Source organism: Canis lupus, chromosome 34 (assembly GCF_003254725.2).
Source record: "Canis lupus dingo isolate Sandy chromosome 34, ASM325472v2, whole genome shotgun sequence".
NCBI lineage: Eukaryota > Metazoa > Chordata > Mammalia > Carnivora > Canidae > Canis > Canis lupus.
This window is the reverse complement of record NC_064276.1, coordinates 12592968-12609296: the sequence shown is the minus strand read 5'-3', so window position 1 is coordinate 12609296 and position 16329 is coordinate 12592968. Positions and strand designations below refer to the sequence as shown.

Sequence of the window (16329 nt, the reverse complement as noted above, 5' to 3'; positions counted from 1 at the left end):
AAAAATCGATCCAAGGAAGATCAGATTAGACATGAAAAATGTACATCCATTTACCTAGTATCTTCCATCCATCAATCTCTCATTTCTATCAAGCTAAATCTCCATATGCTAACCTCTCTTAGGAGTAGGTATGAAACAGAATTCAGTTTCCTAGAGCTAGAAAGAAATTTTAAAAGTTATAACAGAACAAAAAGCAAGCAGTAATCAAGAAACTTGTTAGAAGGCAATCTTATTGTTCACTGTCCAGAGACTGGATCCATTAGTAAACCCTCAGAATGGACAAAATTCAATTCACTACATAATGTTAAAGCCCCCAAATAAATTGATGAATATGACGCAGTTTGTGCTCTCAAGGAGCCTAATTTTTTTTTAAGATTTCATTTATTTATTCATGAAAGACACAGAGAGAGAGGCAGAAACATAGGCAGAAGGAGAAGCAGGCTCCCTGTGGGGAGCCTGATGCAAACTGGATCCTGGGACTCTGGGATCACGCCCTGAGTCGAAGGTAGACGCTCAACCACTGAGCCACCCAGGTGTCCTGGAGTTGAGTGCTTACTACATGCTAAGCACTGTTCTAAATGCTTTAATGTATTAGTCATTTAATCCTCATTACAATATTATGATGTAGGTACTGTTATCATCCTTCTTTTACAAACAAGGAAATGTCTATTAACCCGGAGAGTGTTTAACCCAGACAGGTTAAATAACTTGCCCTAAGCTACAAAACTACTAATCTCAATAGTCTGGCTCCAGAGCACATGCTCTTAGCCATTATGACGTATATTTTGGAGAAAGAAAATTAAAGACGCCTAAGTACACTGACTGTATTTTTCAACAAGCTAAGCACACTTCTTGGCTTATTTTAAGACTGTACTAACTTCAAATATTCTGTCCTACTGTCAAATAACTTACCTTCATTTTAGTTGCTAAAAAAAAATTTGTAGGAGAAATATACTAATTTATATGCATGATATTTATACTCAACAAAGAAGACCATAGCATGATATATTTAGCAATGCTCTTTAGTAGTTGTACATTAGTAGATACATTTAGCTATACATTAGTAGTGCCGTGAATATAACATGGCTATAAAAAAGGTTGCTTTTTATTGTACAGAATTAGTCAAAATTATTCAGTGATTTTGAAGAAATCTGGAGCCCCATAATATCACTAAGAGAACTGAAAGTTGGCCATTTCTAGTGAAGAGAAAACAATCAGTCTCCACACTATAAAATTACTAATATTCCAAAGTACTTTGAGTACTTACTATTATAAAGACAAGTACAGAAGCTGCTTTGAAAAAGTCATGTTCAACCTTTACAACTCCCATATAGAGAAAAAGAATATCTCTTTCATAAATACATTAAGATGCTGCCTATGGGAGTCTCAAAAGCAAATAATAATAGCCATTAGATTTTAAGGAAATAATTCAAATGGACAACAACTTCAAAATGATATTACTATTAATATTTATAAATTTAAAAAGTGAAGTATAAAACACAGTTTTTCCTTTCCCTACTGTCAAGTATGGTTTGATTTCAGATTGGACGTTAGTAGTCCTAATTTCAGACTCCTCCCCACACACAATTTTTCCCGTTAGTGATTTAGTGATGCTTTATACTTGATGATGTACTCTATAAATTCATATTCATAGAATAGTAGCTTATTTAGCAAAAAAACTTCAAGATTTTTGCTCTTTCCAAGAAGTTAATCTCCTAAGGAAAACACACACACACAGTCCACTCACTTTTATGCTAGAAGCAGTCAATTGTTTCTAAATGCAATAGTACTTTTAGGTCTAGGCCTGCAATAAGTCCATCAGAGAAGTACTTGCAAAAAAATGACCTCCCAAAGAAAAATAAGCCACAGAAATATGCTTAGCTTGTTTAAAAATGAGTATATACTCAAAATAACTCTAAATAGGGGCACCTGGATGGCTCAGTCGGTTAAACATCTGCCCTGGACTCAGGTCATGATCTTGAGGTCCCAAGATCGAGCCCCACGTCAGACTCCCTTCTCAGCCGATAGTCTGCTTCTCCCTCTGCCCCTCTTCCCACTGCTCATGCTCTCTCTCTTTCTCAAATAAATTTTAAAAAAATCTCAAAAAAAAAAAAAAACCCTAAATTTTTGGACAGTTTCCTGGTTAAAAAATATTCAAACCACATAGGTGAGTAATTTGAACACTTATAGAAACAACAAATCAGTGGCATAAATACCAATGCTTTCTAATCAAGAACGATGATTTTTGTTATCTTTCCTTATATCTGCGCAAAAAGGATGTATCTGGAAAAAAGAGGCTTACTGTGTCTCTGGAATTATATTCCTAAAATTAGAACACAGTTTCTGAAAACCATCTCATGGGGTGGGTCACCAAAGGAAACTGTGGAACATACTTTCCTAGAAGTCTTTAACAAGTAAGGATGGTCACCAGTGGCTATTAAGGGTGCTGTGACAGGTTTGCTGGCCTTCACAACCCTGGCAACTGGTGTGCAATGGATGACCTACTCTCCATGCCTGTCATTCAACTGCCTGAGTGCCAGTAACTAAAATGGCCATGCCTGAAGTTAGTTTGATTTCCAAAGTCACTGATGGTCAGAAAGAAAAGAATCTTTTCTAGCCCATTCTTTTCTGATGCCAGTTTGTCCATGCCACAGATTTTCATACAAGGGCCTTCAAATATGTGCACATTTATAAACAAGCAGATAAGAAGATTTTAGCTTCTGAAAACAAAACAAACTGGCATAGACTGCCTTCCCTTTTTAGGGAGTGGCTTACTTTTTCTTGAAATCAGAAATAGACTTGAAAATACTAGGAATCTCACAGAATTTTGGAACTGTAAAGAACATTAGAAATTGTGTAGGTAAAAGGAACAAGCGGCAAAAGATTAAGATTTAAAACTAAACAGTTGGTTAATAGTTCAACGTAGAACCCAGATTTTAGGGCAGCCTGGGTGGCTCAGCGGTTTAGCGCCGCCTTCAGCCAAGGGCGTGATCCTGGAGACCCAGGATGGAGTCCCGTGTCAGGCTCCCTGCATGGGGCCTGCTTCTCCCTCTGCCTGTCTCTCTACCTCTCTTTCTCTCTGTGTGTCTCTCATGAATAAATAAATAAAATCTTAAAAAAAAAAAAAAAAAAAAAAGAACCCAGGTTTTAGATTCCTAATTCAGTGTTCTTTTCACCATAGCACACAGTCTCTCCTTAACCTCCTCTGTTAAAAATATCCCCCAAAGCAAGAGAAATATGCAACTTGTTAACAACTTACAGAAAAGTGTTTCTGCTATACTTCAAGTTTATATTCAATAAATGATCAACTAAGACTGGCACAGAGCAACTTACCTACTTTTCAGGTAGTTTAAAGTATATAGCTACAAACTGATAAAAGATAAGAAAAATATTTTGATTCTCAATTATGATTTTGCTGCAAAAATATCAATGCTTATTGGCCACTTACTTTTAGGCACTATGCTAAGTGCTGAAGATAACAAGAATGAACATGATTTCTTCCTGCTAAAAAATTTATGCTTAAAATTATCTTCATAATATTGTTTTAACTTTCTATAGTACTTTGTAAGATGCATCTCTCCACTCTGTCTTTCTAACTCTTGAGTAGGTATTGAGGTTGGCAAGAGAATTATGATCAGAATAGATGTTCTATTCTGTTGCAGCTTTTTTTCAAATCACAACATTGACTTTTTTGGCTTCCACTATACAAATATTTAAAATCTGAAGTATACCAGATAGGTATGATCTGTAAGGATTCTTACTATTTTTTAATCTCACCTTTATTTTAAATGCTAATGCTGGTTTTGATACAAAGACTCCATAACAATTGCAATTATATGCCAAATGTCACTAAAACTTAATTTCTACTACATGACAACAATTTTGATAAACTATCAAGGTAACTACTAAGTAATACAGAAGAAATGACTACTTAGTTATTGAGCTAAATATGAAATTCTTTTATTAGATATAAACTTAGAATAATGATTAGTATGTGTATTCTTCCTTAATAATTTTATATAATTTGAGATCACTTAAATTATCTCATTATACGAGTTACTTAGCAAGCAACATAATACAATTCCTATCAATGCAGGAAAAGAGGTAAAAATTTGATATAAACTTCCTCTTCTTCCCCATACACAAATACAAAGTAGCATTTTGGGACTGGAATTTAGTCCCTTAGCCCTCTAGATCAGAGCTCTATAATCCACACTTAAAAACAGCTTCAACTTAATATTAAACTTGAAAAAGCTCTAAGTTACCAAATTTATTACAAACTTGTAAATTCTTTATTGGAAGATTTTAACTTTAACTTTAAACTCCTCAAACTATGTATTTGGGAAGAGGGAGAAAGAACACTTAAAAGTTCCTTAACCAAGATCAATCAGTTCACAGAATAAAGGATTAAATGTGAGTAAGACACATATAGCTATAAAACACTACTGATATATTTAAAATTTAATAACCTTTTTCAGTGATGGAAATCACAAGCCTTCAAGTTGAATTCTCAGATTTTACTATGTGTTGCTTCACATTTCTTTTTTATGCCCTAATATTTCAGTTTCTCCTCCCCACAGTTTTTAAGTTTTATTATAGTACTTTTTTTTCCCAAAATGACTGGTAGTAAAATTCACTTTAAATATAAACTTAAGGGAAAACTCAGGCACACCAATTTGGTTTATATAAAAATAAGATTGGTATCAAGGAACTCTAGCAAAGAGGTACTATTTACACTACACGTAAGGTTACTCTCTACTACCAAATAAAGGCTAACTATATATTTAAACACATGGCTCCCAAATAAAGAAAAATATCAATAATTTCAGTCTGTTGATATCTGAAATTGCTAATCTGACATCAAGAACAATCTTACCTTTTGAATTTGGTCCTCACCAGAGGTATATTTTCTGTATCTCCCAGAAATTACTAAATAATGATCGCTGAATTTTAAGCTTTGGTGAACTGAGGTTTTATCAAAATTTTGAGTCTTCTTTTATAAATCACCTATAGTTTTAATTTGTCCTCTTCTTTTGGAATGGTCAAGTCTGATATCACTTGTCTTTGGAGATGCTGTAAGGTCACCAGATTCTTTCCTCCTTCATATTATGTATTATAGGTATATCGATATCGTGTCATGGTTGAAACTCCTAGGCACAATTACTTCCCAAACAGGCTAACACCTGGGTGTCTGACAGTGCAATGGGATTCTAAGAAAATGAAACTAAAAGTCACAGTGATTTTGGTCCCTAGTCACATCTGTAGTGCTAGCAGTTAGCAAAGTGGAAAATAGGATTATATAAACTATGTTTTTCTGTTATCTAAGTCCACTCACGAGATCTAACACCTCCTAGGGGGAAAGGAAATGAACATTTATTAAGTGCCTGATACAAGGACAAAAACTCTCTTAAATCTAGATTTCATTCAAAATTTCAACAAGAGTCTATTGAATAGTAATTACTCCCATTATGCAGATTAGGAAATCAATCCAAAGTAATCCTGTCAGTAACTGAAAGAGCCAAGTACTCAACCAAGGCGCTTCAGATTCCAAAGCTGTATTATTACTCATAAGATTTAAGGCTACATGGGTACCATGCAGAACACCTGGTACAATCTCTCTGTGTTACAGATGAGGAAACAGAGGCCCAGAAAAGACTGAGACTTGCCCAAGGATGCAATGTTTGTGGTGAAACTGATATTTGAATTCAAGTCTCCTGATTTCCAGTGCAGTTCTGTGCATAATAATCCTTATTTTTGCTTGTGTGTGTGTCTTTGGGGTTGAGTCATGCTTGGTATAATTTATACATAATTTATAATGTCTTGACTGTCTCCAAATGAAATTATATGTGTGGCAACTTCAGGGATATACATTTTTTAGTGACCAAAGATATTAAATGTATTTGGCAGAAATAAAAACTTGATTGGTGTTTGTAAATTATTACATGTTGTAAAGAAATCTTTTGCCAATATACTTATTTATTCAGTTAATAAGGCCTATTATGTACTGGCTACTGTTCTTGCCAATAAGAAGAATACAACTATATATAAAATAGAAAGATTCCCTATCCTTCTCATGGAATTTATATCCTGGTGGAGGATACAGACAAATAGGCAATTATAATGCAGTGAGTCAATGCTATGACAGTGGGAATACAAGATGCTATGGGAACAGGAAGTAGTGATACCTACCCAGACTAGACTTTTTGAAGGAGGTGATGTGAAAGACGAGTAGGAGTCAGTGAGTTAAGGAAGAGGTATAGAGAGTGCAAATATTTCAGGAAGAGCATTTGCACAAGAGATCAGGGAAAGGCCAAAGAAGCTGTGGGAGGAGAAATGAATCTAGAGAGACAAGCAAGGACCAAACCATGCATGTCCTTGAAAGAAAGGGCTTTATAATCTTGTCTATTACTATTACCTGAGGAACTTTAAAACAAATGAAGAAATCACAGATGTCTGGGCCCCATCTCAGACCAATTAAATCACAATCTCTGGTCCTGGTACTTCTTTTTTTTTTTTTTTTTTTTTTTTTTTTAAGATTTTTATGTATTTATTCATGAGAGACACACAGAAAGAAGCAGAGACATAGGCAGAGGGAGAAGCAGGCTCCCTGTGGGGAACCTGAGGACCCCGGGATCATGACCTGAGCCAAAGGCAGACGCTCAACCACTGAACCACCCATGTGTCCTGGTCCTGGTACTTTTAAAAAGATAACTAGATGATTCTAATATGTAGCCTGTATTGAAAACTACTGTTCAAGCTATATAGGGAATTAAAAACATATACTTATTATTGGAAATAAAGGAAAAGGTGATCTTAAGTAATTAACTTCTCCAGGCCTTAGTTTCTTTATCTATTAAAAAGCAGGATGAAGCAGGTTAGAGGTAGCTTGATATACTGAAAGGAATCAGAAAACACTGGTTTTGTCAATGAGTCTGTCACCTGATGCCTGTATGACCTTAGATTAAAATGTCATTTCTCGGAGATAGTAATACTGCCTGGCTACAGGATTGCTGTAATTCAAGACCGCACTTAAGAAAACAGCTTGATAACTGTGCTAATGAATATAAACCACAATATTCCATGATTTATGTAGCTAAAACTGCGCAATTTTAAAGATCATACATATTTTTATCAAAGACGAAATCTTTATGATGCTTAAGGAACACATTTTACTTAAAGAATCACACCTACCCTAGAATTCAAGATATTAAAATAATAAAATAGAGAACTGATCCTTTTAATGCTACTCCAGTTGCTAAAGAGATCAACTGGGATTAAGTTAGCTCTTTTCAAATAAACAGATCAACAGAGCAAATGCCCTTTAATGGTAACAACAAATGTTAAAACTCTGTTCAGTAAAGGGCTCCAAACAAGAAAGCTACACACAAAGTAAACTGTTTTAGGAAAAACATTATTATGATCTACCTTCTTATACAAGTATTTCATTTATAAATGTAGGTGGTTGGTTTTTGTTGTTGTTGTTTTTTAGGGAATACTTATTTGAGATGGAGAGGATCTTATCCTGAGAGGAAGGAAGCTCTGCCTCCAGAAGGACTGTTCCATACACAGAGCCAGGCAGTCACTGTTCTTTTAGTCTCCCTTTTACATATGTCCAGCCCCATGAGAATACACACACTGATGCAGTAATCTTTCAGTTCAAGTACAGTGCTGTACGGAGCGACATCTCTTTCATACTAAATCCAATTTACTTAAAACTTAAAAACTTTAATTATATAAAAACACTGTTCTGCATTTACATGTGGCTCATTTTTAATTCTCCAACTAAAACTGACAGAAATGCCTTCAAACTTTATACTCACAGTCAACAGAATATTAATATTCATTTGCTTTCTATTTTGTCCATGGAGGTATTACTATTATGATGTGCTATCATTTCTTTCAATTACTTATTTTGCAAAGAAAAGCATTCCATTTTACAGAGATGGAAAATGCACAAGAAACTTTTGAAAAAAGTTATGGATGACATTTTATTTAATTTTATCCCAAAACACCACATGAGAAAACTTAAAAAAAAAAAAAAAAAAAAACAAGCGCGCGCGCGCGCGCACACACACACACACACACACACACACACACACACAGGGCCCTCTTCAGATAATTTTGGTTGATGACACTGCAGAACAGTTAATCTGATAATCAAAAATTTCCATAATATGTGATGTTTAGCTAAAAATCTATGCTGTCAACCAGAATTCAACACTTTAGTTTAAAAAAAAAATCTTAAAACTTGAATACACGTAGTAACAAACTCTTACACTGCAGTTGCTTTGAGGGCCTCTTAACAGAGACAGAGAGTATTCTGATTTATCCAAACTAAACTAGCAACATGGTATCTTAAGTATTTGTCAGGTCGTTTCTCAACCCCATCACACAAGCCTGTATAAAAGCAAATTTGAAAGCAAATACGCTTGAGAATCTATTTTCTAAGGAGGAAAACATGCGACCAATACTGTCTGCAGTGGTTCAAATGTGGCCACTGAAATCACCCGACTTGGCTTACTCGTCTATCTACCCAAGTTTTCGAGGGGTTATCCCAGACCTCACAAACTGGATTCAAAATATCATCTCGCAAACCCATGTCCCACGCGTGCACAAAGGCGCTGGAATGAGGAAGCTTTTCTAAAACGAAATCACAACTCTAATTCATTAAAGACTATACGGGCTGTCCTCTACAAAGCCCCCTCTTGTTGCGCTCCCTTACCCCTTCATGCAACTACGTAAACAGTCCCCCAGTTACTGACATCTAAGAAAACAGCTTTCGATTCCCGAGTCTGGGAACTAGCCACCATCACCGCTCTTCCTTTAGCATCCTAAAATAAACCCCCCTCAAGCCGCGGTCAAAACACAGGCTGAACGGCTGGTGTTTACACAGTCCGATCCTGGGCGTACCCTACCTTTCTGAACCACTTAGGAGCGAGGAAAAAGGCATCGCATAATAGACTTAGTAAAGACACAAATCACCAGACAACGTCTCACTCAGGTCTATGAATGAAAGATCCAATACGTCCGATTGTCTCGGTTAAAAGCAAAAAAAAAAAAAAAAAAAAAAAAAAAAAAAACAAGCTCGAGAGGAAGGGTGGGAGGAGAACCGCGGGGTGGGGGGAGCGGTTTTCCTTCCCTGCCCCAGCCGGGCGATTTAAACTCAGCGTGAGGCAAAGGCAGGGTAGGGTCGCCCGGCTGGCGGGGCCGAGTCCCGGGGCATGACAGCCCCTCCCGAGCAGCTCGCGGCTCCACCGGGGTCCCTCGTGCCGCGCCGCCCGCGGCAGCCCGGCTCCCCGCGGGCCCGGGGGGCGTGCAAGGGCGCGGGGGGCCGAGATACCGCGACCGGGGCGGCGGCCCTGGGTGCACTTCCTCGGATTCCAGACCGCCCCATCCCCAAAAAAATGAGAAAAGGAAGGAAACCCGAAGCGTGGCGGCGGCCAGGGGGAAAAGGAGAGTAAGCGGCGAGCCCTCGCCTCTGCATCTGGGTGAGGCCAGCGGCAGGCGGGGGAGAGGGAGCGGCGATCGCAGGCGAACTCCGCGGCGGGCCGACGCCGGGAGACGACCCGAGGGTGGCCCCCGCCCAACACCGCGGGCGCGCCGGGGAGGCCCCCACACCCACCCGGTCCGCAGCCCCGCCGCGCCCGCTCCCGGCCGCTCGGCGCTGTACTCACGCTCGGGGCTGCTCCAGGCTCCGCGGCTCTAACCACATCGGGTCCCAGCCCCGCGGGCGGCTGCGGCGGCGGCGGCGGCGGCGGCGGCGGCGGCGCCGAGGGAGAGGAGAGCGGGCGGCGCGGCCCCCGCCTCCCGGCCCCTCTCCCCCGCCGCTCCGGAGCTGCCCGGCCGGGCCCGAGCCCTGCCTCGCCGGCGGCCCCAGCCCCGGCGGCCGCGGCAGCAGCAGCCCAAGACCTCAGCGGCCGCAGCGGCGGCACCGGAACTGCCGCTTTCTCCTTCTAGCTCCCTCTCCTTTCTAGCCCCCGCCACACGCCCCCGCCCCCGTCTCCTTTCTCTGTCACCCTGTTTTTTTTTTCCTTTTGTTTCCAGAATAAACTTTATTGGTCTCTTTTTCCGCTCACATCGTGTAAACAAACAACGAACTCTTCCCCACCCCCTCGGCTCCCCCCCTCCTCCGGCAGAGGAGGGTAAGAGCTGAGGAGGGGCCGAGCCTACAATACCCCGGAAGCAGATGCGCAGAGGACAGGAAGTGAAATTGCCGAGAGTGGGAGGGGCAAGTGGGCACTCGGGTAACAGTGCGCCAGTGCGCCTGCGCCTCGCTTTTCCGCCCGAAGTCCGGGCGGTGGAGGATCGCGTGTGTTTGTGCTCCTGCTTTTGCAGCAGTGAGAATGTTGTGTCATCCTAGGACCGCCTGTGTGTTTATGTGTCTGCTTCGGCGGGCACTAAGCAGGCTAGGGTAGACATAGGGGCATATTGGGATCGAGTGAGTTCCTTTGCTTTTACGCTCGTAGAGGAAATCTCATTTCCTGGAGGCGAGAGAAGGGGGCCCCGTGGCTAGCCCCAAGTGGCTACAAAGAAGGCGTTTTAGGAAGCGCTGCTGCGCGTCCTTCTGCCAACGTAAAGTTAAGTTATAGCCAGATCGGAAGAGGAATACACTGCCAGTGCCCTCCGCAATCCTTCCACTCACTCCGGGGGGACCTTCTGCAATGCTCTTTTAATTCAGAGTGAATCAGCTTGTAGGATCCAATTCCGACTGGAGCAGAAGAGCTCTTTTCGCGCAGTGCCCACGGAGACTTCAGGAAAGCCATCTTATCTATAGACTTAGAGTCCAGCCTTGCTGCTGCGAGCCAGAGAAGCCCGCTTCCCACCCCTTTCTTTGAGAGTAGTGGAATCTGTTGCCTTCTGAGGTCGCTGCTCGTAAGGGTCCCGAGTTCCCCTGTTTCTCCCCCTGGTGGTCTTTCATTGTATTGAATGAATACCGTGTACCGCGCGGGAGCGTGATTCAAGTCTGCAACGCAAGTCCTCGAACATCCGCTCTCTTGAATTTTTAGGTAGAAGACTTGGGAGTGACACACCCTAGAATGCTGCAGTCTTATTTGTCATCCAAGAGCAAAAACCCGACCAATAACCAGTTTTTTTTTGCTTGAATACCACGGGGCCGTACGCAATTGTAAATGAGATTCCTTCCTTTATGTTGTCATAGTTTCATTTGACCATATTTCTTGTTTTCTTTCTTAAGCTCTGGTTTTCATCTCACATTCCAGGGGTCTATGTTTCTAAATATTTTTCTTGAACCAGGTTTTGTTTTGCGCCCCCCCCCCCCCAGCAGTTTCAGAACGCTTATGTAACTTACTCCAGAGCAGGGGATTGGGGGGGCGGGGGGCGCGGAGGGGGGTGAAAGGGAGCAAATAACATTGAATCACGAGTCAAAGTAAACCCTAAGGCAGCATCTCCAAAACAATGTTTCCAGGCACAGAGTTTTGTGAAGTATTAGTAGGTCGTCTTTGCTAGGTGTATTTTTCCTTCTAAAATTTATTTTTAAATAAGAAAAAGCTAATTACATTGTATATTTTTTGTTACGTGATGATAGACATTTAAGAAAACATGTATCGTAGCAGAAAATGCCATACCTGGTAATTGAATGCATGATTATTCACTGTGCAGGAGTAGCATTTATTGCCCAACTTTCAGTTGGTGCATTTGGTTTATTTGGTGAGCATTTGTCGTGTGTTTTATCTTGCTTTTTTCAAAGGTGTTTTATTCAGTGTATACAGTATGTTAGACATCTATATGACAAAACTTACTTCTCAAGTGTCCTGTGGCTGTAGGAAGAATATTTTATTTTTAAAAAGATTTTATTTACTTATTCATAAGAGACACGAAGAGAGGCAGAGACACAGGCAGAGGGAGAAGCAGGCTCCCTGCAGGGAGCCTGAGGTGGGACTATATCCCAGGCCCCGGGGATCAAGACCTGAGCCAAAAGCAGATGCTCAACCCCTGAGGCACCCGCATGCCCCTGTAGGAAGAATATATAAATTTTTAAGATTTTTATTCATATATTCATGAGAGAGAGAGAGAGTCAGGGAGACACAGGCAGACACAGGGAGACACAGACACAGGCTCCCATGGGGAGCCCGATGCGGGACTCATCTGGGACTGGATCCAGGACTCTGGGATCACACCCTGAGCCAAAGGCAGACTCTGAACCGCTGAGCCACCCGGGCGTCCCATGTAGGAAGAATATTTTAAAGGAAAAGTTGAAATAGCAGTTCTCAGACTGTCAGTGAGACAAAAAAATGTAATACTTCAGAATTTAAGAATTGCATTCTAAGTTTTTCAAAGTTACTATTATTCTATTCTAACACATTGAAAATATGATAACAACTATTTGCCTTTGGGATTTCTTTCTACCGAAAATAAAGATAACTGATACTCAGATGTGCATTGTGCACCAAAACATTCTCTAACAGCACGTAAGTCATTGCTGAGCTTTGAAGTCGTTGAAAACAAAAATCAGTTTAGTTATGTAGCGGTGTACTCTGGAGGTATAAAATTGCCAAGTTCAACAGTGAAAACACACCAAGGGATAACAAGTGGTACTGTATAGCACTTTTTGATTCAGTTATAGTCAGAAAACATAAAATTTCAGTTCTTTTCAATTTGTCAAGTTTATTTTGCCCCAGAATATCTTACGGAATATGCCACTTGCCCTTATAAAACATCATTTTATGTTCATTGTTGGGTGGAATGTTCTATAAATGTCAATTATATCAGATTGATTTATAATGCTGTTAGGTCTTCTATATCCTTACTGGTTTTCTCTGCAAGTTCTATCAATTTCTGGGAGAGGAACATTGATGTCTCCAGCCATAATTGTGGATTTGTGTATTTCTCCTCTCACTTCTATGTATTTCTGCATAAATTGTATATTTTGAAGCTTTGCTGTTAGGTGCACACACAGAATTAATGGTTTTTGATGGATTGATTCTTTTTAACATTATGTACTATATCTCTATGTCACTCATAATAGCCTTGTTATGAAATCTATTTTTTTCTGATATTAATATAGTCATTCCAGCTTTCTTTTGATTAGTGTTCCTATGATATATGTTTGTCTCTCTTTTTATTCATCTATGTTGTTATATTTAAAATGGGTTACTTGTAGGCAACACATAATTGGGGAATTTTTTTTCCTTCTTAAAATTTATTCCAATCTGACCATCTCTTTTTTCAATTTCTATGTTTAGATGATTTACATTTAATGTAATTGTTGATATAGTTACATTTTGGCCTACCATTTTATTATTTGTTTTCTGTCTCATGACAAATTCTCTTAGCTTCCCTTCATTGAGGATATTTTATTTTGTTTTTGTTCCTAAGGGATATGTTAGCTGGTTATAGAAATTTGGGCTAACAGAGTTATGATTTTAGAGATGCTTTTCTACTCACTTTAGGCTCCTCCTGTAGTCATTAAAATAATTTCCCCCATATGTAATTTTTCATTTTTCTCTAATTATTTCCATATTTAACATTTTTTCTTTCAATGACTTATGATGTGTTTAGGTTTTTTTTTTCTTTGAGTTTGTTCCACCTGGGTTTGCTGAGCTCTTGAATTTGAAAATTTATAAATTTGCTAAATTTGGGACGTTTTCAGGAATTATTTCTTCAAATATTTTCCTGCCCCAATTTCTTTCTCCTCTTCTGGGAATCCAGTGACAATGTCAGACATTTTGATATTGTCCTACCTATATTTAAGGCTCTGCCCATTGTTTCCTATATTATTTCTCTCTCATATTGGATAATTTCTATTGGTCTGTCTTCTAGTTCACTTACTTTTGTCTCTTTTATATCCATTTCTGCTATTGAGCCCACCAAGGAAATTTTAAAATTTCTGATATTGTATTTTTCATTCTTAATTTTCTAACTGGCTTTTAAAAAATGGTTTCTGTATCTCTGCTAAGAAACTGTATTTGCCCATTCATTTCAAATCTGTTTGTCCTTACTTCAGGGAGCACAGTTAGTAATACGCTTTGCAGATATTTTTATGAATTTCAGTGGGAGAAACAGCTCTTAAGGGAAAAACAGCCAATTTTATTGCCTCAAAAAAAATCTAGCTTTGCTGAGAAAACAAATTTTGCACCTTGACCATAACAGAGAACAATTTTCTTAATAGCTATGGTTAAAATTAATTCTGTAGATGCTAAAGATATCTGCAATGCTGTTGTATAGTCTAAGGATTTGCACACTACTCTGTTAAAATATTTCTACCTAGGAAACAAGATTAGTGTATTTGTGCTACCCTTGTAGTTAGTCAAACCAGTTGCCTGAGAAGGTAGGTTCATAAGATTCTGATGGAAGTGTCATTTCAATATCAGGTCAAACAAATCTTTTAATTTAACCACTTTAATTTATTTTTGGTGTTCCCTAACTCATGAATATTGAAAAACCAGCAGTTTATTTTCTTCTTCCCTTTGGTGAAACATTCTCATGTAAAACAAAATTTTTATATTATGTGACAACAAAACCAAACTGTGGAAATAGACTTGAGTTTGCAGTGAGTAAGAGTGTCCATTTCACTAAACATCATCCCTGGCAGTTAGTGGTTGTTACATGATAATAAGGCAGAAATTTCTGTTATTAAAATGTTGGGTTTTGACAAATGTTATTTTATAAGAACTTCCTCACTCAAGTGTTATTTTTTTTCCTTTAAAAGTAATGCAAAACAATAAAGAAATGTTTAAAGGGAAAAAAGAAAGTCTTCCTAAAAGATAAAAGATGGTTAATTTTACTTTGACGTACATCTTCCTAGTCTTTTCTCCCCAATGTATATACACAAAAATTGTTTTACAAAATAAGTAACCAAAAATTACAACCAAATTAGATGATCTTCAATAAGTGAATAGTTAAACAAACTTGAACATCCTTGCCATGAAATAGTAATCAGCAATAAAAAGGAACAAACTACTGATACATGCAACAACTTGGATGAATCTCCAGAGATTCATCTTTTGCAAATGATTTATTGTGCCTCTTTGCCATTTTTCATATTTTTATTTGAAGTACCATATTTTTCATGTAACAAATTCCTATATGCGTCTGAATCTGTTTCTGGGCTTTACTCTGTTCCATTAATCTCTGTCTACTAGCATGGCAGTATTTGAGGTATGGTAGCTTTATTATTCATTTTGATATCTGATAGGTCGATTCTGTTCTCACTATTCTCTTCAAAAATGTATTGGCTAAGCTGTTTGAGAAATTTTAAGTTTAGGAAAGTACAAAAAATAATATAACATTCATTTTCCTGCTACCCAGAATTAACAATTATTTAATAGTCTGTTATGCTTGAGTGAAATTTACTATTTTACATCAAAGAAATAAAACATTGCAATAAAGTTGAAGTACCATTTAACCCCTTAACCAAGTTCCATTCCAATTTCTCTTCCACAGAACCAAACACTATTTTTAACTTGGTATTTTTTCTTTCTTAGTTTTACCTGTGTTTTTCATACTTTTACCTACCTATATTTATGAACAAGAAATAGTATTATTATTTTAAATTACTTTTTTAAATAGTGTCATGTGGTGTGTTTACTGTTACAGCCTTTTTTATTTAACATTATCTTTTTCACATTTATCCATATTGATATATGTTGATCTAGTTTACCTATTTTAAAAATATGGTACGCTTATCTCCTCACCCCAACTACAAGGATTTTTGTTTGTATCATTAACTGCTATGTTTCCAGTTTCCAGAACAGTGCTTGATTCATAGCAGCCATTCCATAAATATTTGTTGAATGAACACATGAATTTTAGTGATATGCCAATCAATAGACAAATTATTTTCAATTTCCATATTACAAGCAATGCTGTCTTAGCTATCCTTCTATGTCTCATGTATGAATGTAAATTTCTAGGTAGCAATGTGTGCACATTTTCAATTTTACTAGATTGCTAAATTGCTTTCCACAGTCCTTACATAAATTTATTATTCTATCAGTTGTGAATCTCCTTTTATCTTTCCTTCCTTTTTTTTTTTTTTAATTTTATTTATTTATTTATGATAGTCACACACAGAGAGAGAGAGAGGCAGAGACACAGGCAGAGGGAGAAGCAGGCTCCATGCACCGGGAGCCCGATGTGGGATTCGATCCCGGCTCTCCAGGATCGCGCCCTGGGCCAAAGGCAGGCGCTAAACCGCTGCGCCACCCAGGGATCCCTATCTTTCCTTCCTAACTATGGATAATGTTAGAGTTTTAAGCTTTTGTTAATTATCAAGTAAAAACTGACATCTCATCACCAATTTGTTTTCTTTTAACATTATTGCTGTTGAGTTTCCTTGTCTTAAAAAAAATCACTTTTGATGCAGTACTA

The 16329-nt window shown here is 38.4% G+C and overlaps 1 protein-coding gene across 1 annotated transcript in view; it reads right to left on the bottom strand.

The window, feature by feature from the left end:
* PIK3CA (phosphatidylinositol-4,5-bisphosphate 3-kinase catalytic subunit alpha) overlaps nucleotides 1-9811 on the bottom strand; it is an 80186-nt gene extending 70375 nt beyond the window's left edge. The window contains exon 1 of the mRNA XM_025451160.3: nucleotides 9675-9811. The gene's annotated coding sequence lies outside the window, so the exon portion shown is untranslated. The remainder of the gene's footprint in view (nucleotides 1-9674) is intronic.
* Nucleotides 9812-16329: the final 6518 nt, after the last annotated feature.